The sequence below is a fragment of the Nesoenas mayeri genome (genome assembly GCF_963082525.1).
Source record: "Nesoenas mayeri genome assembly, chromosome: 5".
NCBI lineage: Eukaryota > Metazoa > Chordata > Aves > Columbiformes > Columbidae > Nesoenas > Nesoenas mayeri.
Window position 1 is genome coordinate 4,098,405 of NC_137548.1, and position 14,497 is coordinate 4,112,901.

Below are 14,497 nucleotides of genomic sequence, written 5' to 3' on the forward strand. Positions count from 1 at the left end.
AATAGCACAGACGTTATCACCTCCTCCTTCAGCTCTGCTACCCTCAGCACTTAAAATACCTGCAAAGCAAAGCTGTTGCTTACAAGCTGCTAACAAGCCTGGCTTGGCCAGGTGATATTCTCAGCATCTCCCCAGCAGAAAGTTACTGGTTTATCTAATGGGATGTTTTCTCAAGTACCCACACACATGCATATATTAAGCTTAATATGCCTGCATTTAGCTGTTCCAGTAAAAACACACCACTTTGCAGAGAAAAGGAAAAACATAAAACTAAAAGCATTGCTGTTCCTGCTGGCTTGAAGTTAAAGCATCTCTCACTGATCCCCTGGGCATGACCACTGTGAATGTATTAAACTCGGACACAGGTATCGCTTGCTGGCACTCCGTCTAGCTTTACTGACTCCAGCCTGAAAATGATGGCTCATTTTACCCAAGCAGTTCGCACCGTACCTGCCCTTAAAGAGCTGCGCTGTATATCTGTAAAGTGGTATATGCAGCTTCTTCCATAACTGCCGCTAATATATGGAAGACACAGAAAAGCCCCAGACACCCCAAAGCCAAATGGCAATTCACAGTAAATCCCCACTTCCAAACTGCAGTTCTGATAAAATATGCTGACATTTATTCATGCTCTAAAGCTCAACCATCCTCCCCAGCGATACCAGTTGGTCTAATTAAAGACTTCAGCCAACAGTCTTTGCCTCACGTATACCCCAGTAAAGTGTCGGCATCTGTAATCACCGACTTCTACATGGGCTTTATTTTTTTAATCTCCAGGTTTCTTCGGATAAAAAGCAGATGGACAGACTCCTTGGTCCTTAACCATCTTTGTTCTGCCTGGACAGACACCTGATGAACAATACTGCCTTGCTGCAGCACTGTGACCAAGTAACACAGGGAGGGTTAAATAGCCCTAAACAGAGAATTAAAAACCAAAACCAACCAACCAAACCAATCCTTACAACTAATATTAATGCAGCTAGCAACACTGGTGAACTTGCTCCCTATAGCTCCACAACAACACAACAATTTTACACTCATATTAAGCTCCTTCGCTTTTTTCCCCAAGCTAAATTCTTCCCAACATCTTAAAAACATTTCCCAAAGACAAACGGCCCATCCCTGCAGGACTCTCTGGTGCCTTCACTTGCTTGGATTCAGTCTGACCAAGGATGGAGTTGTGTTATTTCACCAAATCCATCCACAACCCTTTCCCCGCTGGCTACACCTGTTGATTCAAAAGAGGAAAAGAGACAAACAAAACCAACAAAACCAAACACTACCACATTTTTAAGGAAATAACAATACACAGAATGCTGCAGAGTTCTGCCATACAGGTATGTATACTACTCCTATTTATCCTACAATTTACCCCGAAGCCCACAGCTGACACATCAGCAAACACCATTTTAACAAGCCCATGAGCTGTAAAAGCCCAACGAAGCAATAATTAGGAAAACTGGTTTAGTCCACTGCTGGTGGCACCCAGGGAACCATCCGTGGACTCAAAAAACTGCATTAAAAGAGAATTAATTCCCAGTAACTTATACTCAAGCCACATCTCCAACTGCTTCTGCTGCGAGACCCGTTCAAAGCAAGCTATTATACATTTTAATATGACTGCATCTAAAAAAAAAATCCACATGCATTTTAAGAGAAACACGGGGATTTTTTTCTTAACACCACTAGAGATGGATTCGTTGCTATCAGTAGTCCTCCCACAGCCCGAATTTCAGAAGCGGTAACAGATTTACTTAGATTTCAGACGCATAAACAAGCACGCTTTGCATCGCTTCACTCATGTGCTTATTAAGATAAAGTTACTTCATTTAAAAAAATGACAGTAGAGTGCCATCCTTGTTTAGGAAGGAAATTAAATGAAAAACAAAATGCAAGAAACCAAAAGGCTGTTCCATGCTCCATGGAAAGCTCCAGTGCCCTGATGGTTAAACCAAGGTCTAGAAACCCATTTCTGGAGCATTTTTCCATTTCTAGAGCATCTTTCTGATGAGGAGACACTGAGAGAGCTGGGGCTGTTCAGCTGGAGAAGAGGAGCTGAGAGGGATCTGATCAATGGGATCAATATCTCAGGGTGGGTGTCAGAGGATGGACCAGACTCTGTTCAGTGGTGCCCAACACCAGGGTGAGGGGCAACGGGCACAGACTGAAACACAGGAGGCTCCATGTGAACATGAGCAGAAACTTGTTTGCTGGGAGGTGCCAGAGCCTGGCCCAGGCTGCCCAGAGCGGGTGTGGAGTCTCCTTCTCTGAGACATTCAAACCCCCTGGACCCACCTGTGTGATCTGCTCTGTGACCCTGCGTGAGCAGGGGCGTTGGACTGAATGATCTCCAGAGGTCCCTTCAACCCCAACCACTCTGTGTTTCTGTGAGGACAGGCTCTCCCTAAAGGTGTTTCTCTCCCAGGATGGGGACACATGCAGGTGCTCATAAAGGCAAAAGATCAAGAGAAATCATGGTCAGCGTGCAAGGCAGCACGATACAAAACAAGAGCAGCCAAACAGCAGGAGAACAAGGGCCAGCTTGGCATAGATGTTCACAGAGCTGCTCTCAAACTCAGCAGCCAGGACAGGAGGAAACACAAAAGGTTTAAAGACATAAAATACACTAAGACTGCAGTCCCAACATCAGACTGGAGGATTCGTGATGGAAAGGATTTACAATGGAAAGGATTTTTACACTTTGCAATAGAAGACTACGGTGAGGGAAAGTTCAAAACAAAGACCTCGATTAAGAGCTTTATAAATCAAAAGGGAACCAAGTTGCCTCTGGGAGCACGTAGGTTGGGGAACACAAACCCCAATTCCACACTAGCTACTATCACTCGATAAGCAGCAAGTCCTGCTTGAACCCAGTGTCCAAACCATAGCCTCCAGTATGACACATTGCAGTAAACACCAAACCACGGGCACAAGCCGTGAGTTGCTCTTTGAAGTTTAGATACAGCAGAAAATGATTTCACCCACCCAGATGCAGAGGAATAGCTGCTGCCTTTGATGCTACAAGGAATTTTGGGTTTAAACTGTCCAAGGACTTCAAATTGCTCGCTGGGCTGCAGAGAAGCAACACCCAAGCCTATACATTTGTATAAATATAATTATGCCTGGTCTAGACTTGAGGAAAATAAAATAAAATAAACCCCACCTTTTCAGTGATGCTAGTATTAAAAAAAGCATGTACAAAGAAATCTCTAGAGTGACTTATGAACAAGGTTTTATGCTTGGCTTTCTGCCAATTAGAGAGGAATTAATGAGCCCAGTGATATAACCCTGTTCATCCCAAGGAAGAAACTGCATTCTTAGGTGATCGATGGCATCAGAGAGAGGAGGAAAGAAGGACGGAGACATGGGACTGTGACTGCACGTAGCAAAGGAAGTTTCTGATGGTACCGAGACAGAAAGCGGGTTGAGACTGTAACACAGCATAGTTCAAACTTTAAAATTAATCCAGCCTATGGCATCCAAAGAAAATTAACCAGTAAATAACAGCATTCCAAACAAGCTGAGAGTATATTACTATAAAACTCCAACCGTTTTGATATTTTACAGATTACGACTCCCCTGACTGCCAACCAGCAAAAGGAGGAGGTCACAAGAACAAAGGCAAATTGAGTGGGAAAGACATGGCGAGGCACCTCGAGAAGCTGAAAATGTGTCAAAACCCACTCTTTTAGGAAGAGACAACGTTTAGTAGCTACCTGCAATTGTGATTTTAAGCTCCAGAGAGTCTGGATGTCAGAATTCACATCACGAAAGCAGCTTTCAGCAGAAGTAGGACCAGACTTGACATGCCCCAGTTTCCCCAAGGTTACTTTTCGAAAACCATCAAGTTCTCTTCTCACACTGCAGAAGAGCAACCAAAACCCACCTTCTCGTTTTACCGTTTCAGCATTCGCTCTGTGAGCATTTAATTTCAACACTTTTTTTTAATTGGAACGACCGGAATTTTGCATTAGATTGCAGGTTGAAAGTTAATGGAAATGGCAGCAAGCTGCTGTTATATATACGTAAGTCATCGCAAGGAGAAGAAAAATTTTACTGAAGCTTATAAAATCAAAGCTCGTAAAACACCAAAAATACAAAATGAGGTAGAAGTAGCTTAGGAGTTGCTAGGGATGTTTAAAGTTAATAAAATTCTACATTAAATGGCTGCCGCTTAGGTTTGCCAAAAAATTATGCAAATTTTCCAAGTTCATACATCGTAATGAGCCCAACAAAACGCGGGTCCCAAAGAAGCAATGGAGTTCGCCTTGCTCTTATTTTTCCAGCAGATGGAATTAGCTGCGTGTGAAGTCTTTTTTTTTGCAATCAGAGATTAAACATATTATTCTGAATATCAATTCTGCAAGTACAGCATATTGGATACATGCACACGTGGTAGCAGGAATATGCAAAAAACAATCGTAATCCTTCTTTCCATCAAGGACACTAAAGAGGCTGGGGGAGGGTTTACATGTTTAATACCTTATTTTTCAAACCAATTGACTATCTGCCAACAATTTAGCTGAAACAAGTTCTCTCAAAGTTTATTAGTGTTAATAGTCTGAACGGGTTTTTCCAAAGAAAAATGTCTGCCCCGACTGAAAAGACATCCTCTTGATGTGCTAATCGACAGATCACAAAAAGCCATCCAAGCTGCAAGTTCAAACAACTCACATCAACTGAAAGTCTCCAATTTCTGCCCATTATTTCTCCAAAACCTGGTTTACAGCCGTCTCCATCACATATTATATATAATATGCTGCAACATATAAATCCGCCTTTTCCATTCCTATTACTGATTCGCCACTTCATGCGTAATTAAAAAGACACAGTCTCCTGTTATCCACAGCGACGGTTGAACCTTGTGTGTGCCCTTGACCAAAATACTCCACCTGTGTTCCAAATTCTGAATTTAGTTTAAGTGCACACCAAGTTACTCTCAAAGACACTGAAAGTGCCAGCAACTTGTCAATTTTGCCTGACTTAACCTTGGTATTATATTTATATCATGCTTATAGCAGCACAATCCATTAAGATGTACGTCAATGCACGCACCCAATTTCGGGTGCACCCACCTAAGAGCATCCAACCTTCTCCTGAGAGTATCTGCGGTGGTGAGAAGGTGCAGGGAGGTCAACCAAAACCACAGCTAAAAACCTAGATAATTAAAGGGACACACAGAGAGGAAAGTGAAGCTCAATTCTAATTGGAGTCAGTGACACACTGGATTAAATACTATTAACCAAAATGGTGAAAATTAAAAGTAGATGTACTGAAAGCACTAAAAACCCTGCCCGAAACAAAACGAGAATTCTCATATGAAAATACTCCTGTGGCCAAATGAAATAGTGAGTTTAAGTATGAAAGCAAGCACTTATACCTATGGCGCTCTTTCCTCCCCACCACCCCTTTGCTACTAGGGAGTGTCATTTATCTCAAAGCACTCAAAAGAAAACACTTTGATTTTTAAAGTGAGAAAAGCTGCAAAAAAATAAAGCCCTGCCTGGCACAAACAAGTAATATTTGAGAATTCAAAAGGAGATTCTCCAAGTTAAGGGAAGGATGAAAACAGTCCTGAATAATTTGCTTTGCATAGCCCAGTTCCTGCCAAAACAGTTCCGTAAATCCCATGGTAGTTCAGATAATTTCCATTCTTAGAACAACCAAAAAAAAGCCAGATCAAGCGTTAGCAACATTAATTGTGCGATATGACCTGAATGATGCAAGAACAAGTAGTTACGTGAACCACAATATCTGCTGAATATTTAATCACTGGTTGTTTTGCTGCAAGGCAGAAGAACATTGTATATCAGCTTCCAAGCACTGTATTGAATGGCACATTAGGGCAGCAAGATTTTAACTGGCAGAAATTCAGCCTCCATGCTACCTAAATGCCATTACTTGGCTACGAACTGCAGACAAAGCAGCTTCTAAAGCTCTTTTTAATTAAAAAAAAAAAAAATCACATGGAAAATAGCAGTATTTTCTGCACCCTGCAACACCAGTCAGCCATTTCTTAATGATATATTTATATTTTAAAAAGCTGACATTTATGCATCCCTCCGTAGTGTATTTTTCCCTCTCAAAACAGTATCAAGTGATGATGTGGCTGCCCAGCAGCAACTCACTATCCCATGTAGTCAAACCTGGGATGTGTAGGAAGGTGATCTATGTAAACATCTGTATTATCTCTGCGCTGCAACACCAGGTGCAATAGTGCCATGTTTATGCATACCTGAGCTATATTTAATCTACTTGCCTGGGACACTCATTGCAATGACGCTGCAGACACCCCAATTTACCGCGAGCTGGCTGCCCAAGTGCCATTGCTGGGAGTCACACAGGTCCATGCCGTACCAGCCAGGCCTGCTGCGATTTCTCTGCGTTTGATACCCAAAATAGCTCGATTAAAACCAACCTCCACGTCTCCAGTGGTAAACACGGCTCCGGTAACGCTCTAGGCATAAAACTGCAACAGCAGGATTAGCAAGTGACAGGGCAGATATTCCCCTTTGCACAATAAGGCAAGGCAAGCTATTTGGGGAATAAACACAAATTCCCCAAATACAAATCCCACAACTACAGCCAGAATCTGCGCTATGGGCGATTATCTCGCTTCATATTTAGATGTGAAAAAAATAAGGACATTAAAAAAAAAGGTCAAATGTCTGTTACTCTGATTTTAATAGATGTTAAGTTAAATAAATTAATAAAATTAAAATAGCTTCAAAAACAAACCCAGTAAAATATGGTATAAATAAGAATTGAGCAGCCACGCATACCACAGCAACATTCCTGCGCCCTCCTTACTGCAGAGCTCCCAAGTCCATCTCTAACCAGCCCATCGCCAACATCTAACCAGCCCATCTCTAACAAGTCCATCACTGAACCAAGATCTCCTTCAAAAAACTTAAATGTACGGACAGGACCAGTTAGTGACACATCCGATGGCCAAATAATCCACAGGAGCCAAAAGAAACAACAGGGACAAAAGAGATTATTGGTCCCAAAGCTACATTATCTTTGATCATAGGCTTAGGATCAGTCCTATGTTTTATTTACAAGCTCAACTACCGGCTACAAGGAAAGCTGCCGCGTTCTCTGAAACTGGGTATCAAACCTAGGACAGGAATACTGAAAATTGCCATATCTGCTGGTAATAAAGCAACCACTGTTTGAGTATTATACAAAATCGCTTGTTTAATGACACTACAGGGCATCGAGAAGCGAAAATAACAAATTATAACTAATGTGTTGACGCTTGGAACCTAAGGGACAGTTAGTACCCAGGTAGTATTGTCCACATACTACGCAGTATTCAACTTCACAGCACTAGAAATTGATCTGGGCACCTCCACACCCCAAAACCGCAACCCTTCATGGCAGGGGAAGCCAGTGGAGAGCTCACCAATGCTGCAGCACGCTACGAGTCGAGCTTCTAATTATAAGGGACACAGAAAGATGGTTTATATGCCTCTTAAAAATTAAAAAAAAGCAGTTGCAGCTTGACAAGTCACTCACGCTCCTTCACGATCCTTATCTAAAGGGAGAAGAGATTTTAAAGAGCAAGTAGAACGCACGCAGCTTCCTTCCAAACCTCTGCTCGCTCTCCAATTGAATACGAAAGAGACGACTTAGTCATACAGAACGCGTAAGATGATTTTAAAACGCTGGCATTAATCAAATCCCACAACTTTTCACACCTGTTCAAATGGAACTTTGTCACGAGACGGGGGGAGATTTTGATAAGCGCAATGCAATTAACAGACACCTCCTTTGTTACCAGGCTGCTGGTGATGAAGCCCAGGCTCCTCGACATTCCATTTCTTCCCCTCAAAGGCTCTGCGCTCCAGCAAATTTATGGTTTTTAGCATGCAAGAGGAGAATTGAGCATGTTACCTTCAAAAACAGTCAATGAGGCTCTTTCAGTCGGGCTGGGGAAGGCGGGTGGCTGCTGGAAAGCAAGACGAGGCGCTCCCTTCCCCCTCCCCTAAGGACCCAAAAACGCCGCATTCAAAACACTCCCATCCCCTGCAGCAAGGGATTAGCCATTTATTAAAAAGGAATCAAAACACTGTAAAGGGCTTCCAGTTAAGATTTCAAGGGGAAAAAAAATCCCAAAAAGCAACACACCACATGCAATGCTGGTGCAACTGGAGTCACATTAGGAATTCTTCAGGGCACTGAAGAGCAAGTAGCTCAAACGTAAGCAGGGTGTCATTTGTCCGGACGATGCGTTTCAAATGGCTCAAAAGGAGAACAGAACTAAATTATTATTATTTTTTTCTTTAGTCAATCATTTTGCTGCCTCCACGTTAAGCAGTAACAACATTAACAACCTACAGCTTTAGACTTTGGACTTCCAAAACAACCGCCTACCTCCACGTTTGGGTTTTTTTTTGCTTTGGCTCTTCTCTCGGGGTGACAGACAATTATAATGGGTAATTATGTAAAACCTTTCATCCGAGAAAACCCGAAGCACTACGCAAACACCCATTAAGACTCACAGCTCGAGTCCGTGCCCCACGTGAACCGGTTTCGAAGCCAACCTGCATATCTTGAGCTACCAAAACTGGATCCCGAGAGCCGTGGCACGGCCAAGATAGCGCAGAGAGCTGCAAGGCGAAGCACTCGGGATGTACGCAGCCTCACAGGTGGGTTTTACAGCCCGAGCTGAGCCTTCCAGCTCCATCCCACCTGGTTATTTAAAATTGAGACGTACGCTGCTGCTGGGTGTTGTATGAAGCACCTCGCCGGACAAGCATCAGACTCGCTTCTCTGGCTGATAAAAGGAGATTTTTTTCCAACTGGAAGCCAGACGGCACAAGTCAATAACATCGGTTTACTGAAGAAATTAAAAGCTGTGCTTATTGTTTCGAGTAAGGCCTCGGAGGAAGTAATTTTGAGCAGAAATCACTTTCACCATAATTGTACTTTTAACCTCTCCTTACATTCTTACACCATCCCCCGCGAATGCATTATTAGAAGTATTATCTGCAATATCTACTGATGATTAAAGCTTTATTTTTGGATCACTGTTTATGTTTACCGAGCTTCACAATCCTTCCCCTGAAAGGCTGACAGATGTACGAAGCACGGGGTAAGTCGTGCAGAAAAACACCAGCAGGAAGTGACAGTGCTCAGAGGATCAAAATTTGGGAAAAGAAAAATAAAAAGACTTAAGGTTTTTTGGTTGAGGTTTTTTTGGCTGGTTTCGGTTTTCTTAAGAAATAAAAACCCGTGTGCTCGCTCGCAGACCCACGAAGAGACCACGACACGGGGTCGGGGCGACCCCCGCGCCCGCAGCCCCGCGTGGGCCGGCCCCGCGGGACGATCGCGTTACGCAACCGCGGAGGAGCCGAGATGATCCGCGACCCGCACCCGGGGGAGCGGGGCCGGGACCGGCACCCCCGGAGCGCCCCGGCCGCGGGCTCGGGCTGTCACACCCGCCGGGAGGCGGGAAGGCCCCGGGAGCGCTGCCAGCGGAGGGGGCACAAGGGGAAAGCGAAATACCAACCCCCCCATCTCCAGCACGGGGAGCGGAGCACCGGGAACCAAATAAAATAAGCCCGGGAGAGGGCGGCTGGCAGGCGGGAGCGGGCAGGCCCGGGGCGCTCCGCGGGGCCCGGCGCCGCGCAGCCCCTGCCGGCGGGCGGCCAGCGGCCCCTCGGCGGCCCCCGCAGCCGCCATGGCCGGCCGGGAGAGCGGGCGGTGCGTGTGGGGCCTGCTCACCGCCCACCTGCCCGCCCCGGCCCGCGGCCCCGAGCCGAGCGGCCGGCCCGTCGTCCCCCTCCCCCCACCCCCGGTCCCGCCGCGCCGCCAGAAGCCTACCCGGAGCGGAGCCGGCCGCGCTCCCGCGGGGAGGAGGGGGCGTCCCGGCGGCGAGCTGCGCGGAGCCGCCAGGCTGGGCTCGGCGCGGCCGGATCCCCTGCGCCCAGCCGCGGCGGCGGGAGGAGCCGCGCCGGCCGCGCCAATCCCTGCCCGGGGCGGGGCGGAGCGGGACGGGCCCGGGCCCGCCGGGGAGGGCCGCGCCGTGCCAGGCACCGGCGGCTCCGCCGCGCCAGGCAGCGCCGGGGCCGGGGGCCCGGCTGAGGGAGTCGGGGGTCTCCGCAGGGGCCGCCGCGGTCCTCCCGCTCCCCTGTGGGGCCAGAGTTCTCCGCAGGCCTCATACTCTCCGCAGCGTGGGGCCAGGCCCCTGGGGTTCAAGGCCAGGGACGTTTCAAGGCAGAGCCCGGTGCAGGGTCCAGGACCCCCCGCACCTCCCAGCGCTGGCAGCCCCCGGTGCCTCCGGGCTCGGGCCTCAGTTTCGGTGTCTGTGAGGTTTAGCAACAGGGGTGACGGCTCCCAGCCCTCCGCCTGGCACCAGCTGCTTAAAAGTGGATTTAGGGTGGTGGTAACAGGTTAAAAATCACAGAATCCCAGAATGTCAGGCGTTGGAAGGGACCTGAAAAGCTCATCCAGTGCAATCCCCCCATGGAGCAGGAACACCCAGATGAGGTTACGCAGGAAGGTGTCCAGGCGGGTTGGAATGTCTGCACAGAAGGAGACTCCACAACCCCCCTGTGCAGCCTGGGCCAGGCTCTGCCACCCTCACCAGGAAGAAGTTTCTTCTCATATTTAAGTGGGACCTCCTGTGTTCCAGTTGGAACCCATTACCCCTTGTCCTACCATTGGTTGTCACCGAGAAGAGCCTGGCTCCATCCTCATGGCACTCGCCCTTTACATATTTATAACCATGAATGAGTCACCCCTCAGTCTCCTCCAACCTCAAGAGCCCCAGCTCCCTCGCCCTTTCCTCATATGGGAGATGCTCTACTCCATCATCTCCATTGCTCAGCACGCTATACAGTCCTCTGCAGGAGGCCAAAGAAACTCATTTGATAGTCTTTCTGGCTTTAAAATCTACTTATCTCCTGACTGCAGGGCCAAAAGAGCTGCTGGGAGGCTACTGGAACCCCACCAGTGTGATGCCAGCTGGCTTGTTTCACTAAATACCTTTTGCCATTGTGTGTGCCCTTGGCAGAGAAGAACAAGAGCTGGTGTTCCTGGTGTGATGTGCCCTAGGAGGCATGGCAGAGCCCAGGCAGTGGTTTGTCATGCAAACATGACCCCAGCCATCTTCTCTGTGTCATCCTCACAAAGATCTCAGCCTGCAGGGAGAGAGATGAGCATGGGAGAAGTCCCCCGAAATCAAAGGTATTGAGAGCAAGAGGTAATAATGTTGGGAAAAGGGGAATCAAGTGGTGGCACCAGATGGCAGCTTCCTGCAAGAAGCCGCCTTCGTGCTCCTCAAAAGAAGATTTTGGCGGTTTGATTCTGCAGGGAGGAAAGTGGGGAGGGATGCAGGTCCCCATGGGAACCACGGATGATCCAGGGTGGCAAACTGAAAAGTCCTGGTTTCTCTGCCCTGCAGGAGGGCAGCAGTTGAGGCACCACTTTTTCTGTGTCATGCAATAGTGTGAGAAGGTCCTTGAGACCGTTCTCAAGCTAAAAAGCAGTATTGTGTCAGCACAGTGGTCCTGACGAGGGGCAGAGCTAATTAGCCAAGGTGCAGGATCACATTAATGTGGCGTGTGAGATGAATCTCCCAAAGTCTCTGGAGTCCCTGTTGACTACAGCCACTATATACAAAGCCGAAGCGAGGACAGGAGGGAAGACAGAAGTAAAATGAGTTGCCAAAGGTCAAATATCAGATCAGTGACAGGATGGAAAACAGAACCTACAGCTCCTCTTCCCTCCAGTACATTCTCATCTCGACCGTAACAAAATCCCAGCACAACAATGGGATTTAGCTGCTGCTGACACAGTAGCTTCATGTGTTCCGGGGGAAAATTCAGTATTTTAGCATAGGACCATAGTGATTTTTCCTTTTTTTGGATGCACATGGAAAAAAACCCACCTTATTTACCAGCCTGGTACCACACTCTGACACACTTGATATCACCAGATGGCTTAAAGGGGAATAAAATATGTGCCCTGTCATATTAGAAAAAGGCCCCACAACAGTACAGACTCGATCTTTTGTTTTAAGTTGATAAAGACCACTAAATGCCATTTGCTGCTAAGTGGCTTCTAATGATTAAATAACCTTTCTCCTACCCCCCAGGCCCCTCCGGCATTTAGTGATAATATAAGAAAGATTTTGCACATTGTTTAGCTTACTGCCATCTGGCACTTTTGCATTTCTGTCGCCTTGAACATTAAAAAAACAATAGATAAACTAGTCCTATCTTATCAGAGACCTGGAGAAGTTTAACTCTGTCAGAGTACATAGGATTAACCAAGTCGTTATTGTTTCCAGCTTAATTAACAGTCATATTCCTCAAAGCTTTGAATTGTTGTACTCTGTAAACCAGGCTGTTCCTTATCACCTTTGTATTTGATTTAGCCCTAAGACACTTAAGTCAAATAGTCACATCCAGTTTCCATAAAAGACGTTCTGCCTCTGGGGAAAGGAGACACACAAAGGAGATGCACAATGAGAAAAATACATACAGGTTTTAAAACAACCTAATAATAAAAAATACTGCCAGTTTTGTCTAAGCTAGGGAAAAGTATGTTTTTTTCAAATGCAAATGCAATGGTCCTGGCCTAATTCAATTAGAAACCTACTACTGCTGAAACATCATCTAATACGACCGCACTAAGCGGTTTCTTCCTCTCTTTTTGCTAAAGGAGCTAAAAGTACAATTCACCCAAAGTAACCCACTCCAAACACTCTCTGGAAACAATAAAAGCTTTGGTCTAAACTCAGCAGTGGCTTAAAGTTGAATCCAGCATTTGTTCTGCGGCTAATTCCCACTCCTCTCTTCCCCATAGAAGAAAAGCAAGAGGGTTTGAGATCGTTTGGAAAGAAATGTGATTTCCTCAAGAACGTGGCTTTGGGCCTTGCAGAACGAAACCAGCCGCAGGACACTTTCACCTGTAGTGCTAGAGCAGGGTTTTGACTAAAATCTGTAACAGCAGGGAACATTCGGTGCAAACACACCATAAATAACAACGGATGTAAAGATATGCTGAGATAAAAATTACCCAGACTTTGTTTCCAACTGTACTTCACACTATAAGACTGCTAGTTTGCATTTTGGACTAGCTCTAGCGAAAGCTGGGAGCTTATAAATGTGCTACAACATCCAGCTATTAAGTATCAGGGTGCTGGAGCACAATGTAATACTCAAAGTCGGGTACCTTGTCTTTCTATTTATAACCTGGAGAGTGTTGCAAAGACACCACCAAGGCGCGAGTGGAACCTCCCACCTCCTGAGCAGAGACCTGGTGGGAAGAAAAATGAAACGTGAGATGTTATTTGACTTGCTTTGCACAGACAGCATGTTGGTGTTTCTGTCAGCTCGGCATCCCGGGTCCATATAAATCAAACCTAAAGAACCAAGCAAGAAAATGAAGCGGAAGACTTAACTGCGTTTCCTGGTTAATTTAAGAAAATAATCTAGCTTTTATTTTCTGCTTCTAGAATTTGTTCTGTTTTTTAAACTAGTGATCATTTGAGATTAAAAGCATAAGGAGAAGTGGCAACAACAGCCAATGCGCTGCAATGGTTTTGCTGTGCAATACTTGATTAAGAGGTTATCAATTAAATTGGGCAGGGGGAGCCCTCTGTGTTTTCTGCAGCATCGCGCTGGGCTCCACACGCAATTTGTCTACAGAGGTTTTTCTTTGACTCCATGCAACTGACGTGGGCTACAGCTTTATAACTCCATTTGCCTGACACTTCACCAAAAATAGAGTCAGAAATTGCAATTATTTCAGGGCTAAATTTGGATATAGGTTTCCCTGCATGTTCTGTATTCTTCTTCAGTGAGGTGCATTTATGCCAGGGAAGAATCACCCTCACAAAACAAAATCTCTTGTGAACGGATAAAGAGTAGAAAGAGCAAATTACATTTTGTACCAAGGAGATCATTATGGAAAAAACTGATATCTGATAATGATGTTGTCAAGAAATACATCCATTCAAATCGGTTCTCAAAGCTTCAGTAGCTAAAATGTAGGCATATTATCATAAAATCATCAAGACTGTATGAGAATTATACAGTTACTCTTTCAGACATGTCTAATATCTGTACAGGGTGAGGTTTTATATTCATATTGCTTGTTTATCTCTACTAAATGGTAATATGATTATATTATGTTATTATTCCTCTTAATAAAATAAAATCAGTACCAATCAGGAATTTGGTTGAAAAACATCCAATTACTGTGTTTTTATCTCAAAGTGACATTGCAATACTTAAAAATTGTGGCATTATTCATATATATCAAGACCCTTGCGGTGACCTAGATATTGTTAGCAGAATGTGTTACTGCAGCGTGTCAAGGAAACCTGCTCTGGCTTCAACCTAGTTAGCTCAGGTAACAACCAGCAAGGCCGCATAGCAGAGCCCGAGCCCACCAAGGACCCCAGTTAGTGCTCAAATTACCCGTCCGTTATCGCTGATGGTGTTATTTGAGCAGGTGAGATTAAAGCCCCAGCTGTAGT

General features: G+C 45.7%; 1 protein-coding gene across 3 annotated transcripts in view; it reads right to left on the reverse strand.

Annotated features, from left to right (window-relative positions):
* The window catches only part of FBXO34 (F-box protein 34), a 42,743-nt gene extending 32,802 nt beyond the window's left edge, over positions 1-9,941 (reverse strand). For all 3 annotated transcript variants that reach the window (XM_080345125.1, XM_080345124.1, XM_080345123.1), the window contains exon 1: positions 9,832-9,941. The gene's annotated coding sequence lies outside the window, so the exon portion shown is untranslated. The remainder of the gene's footprint in view (positions 1-9,831) is intronic.
* Between the last annotated feature and the right edge of the window lie 4,556 nt (positions 9,942-14,497).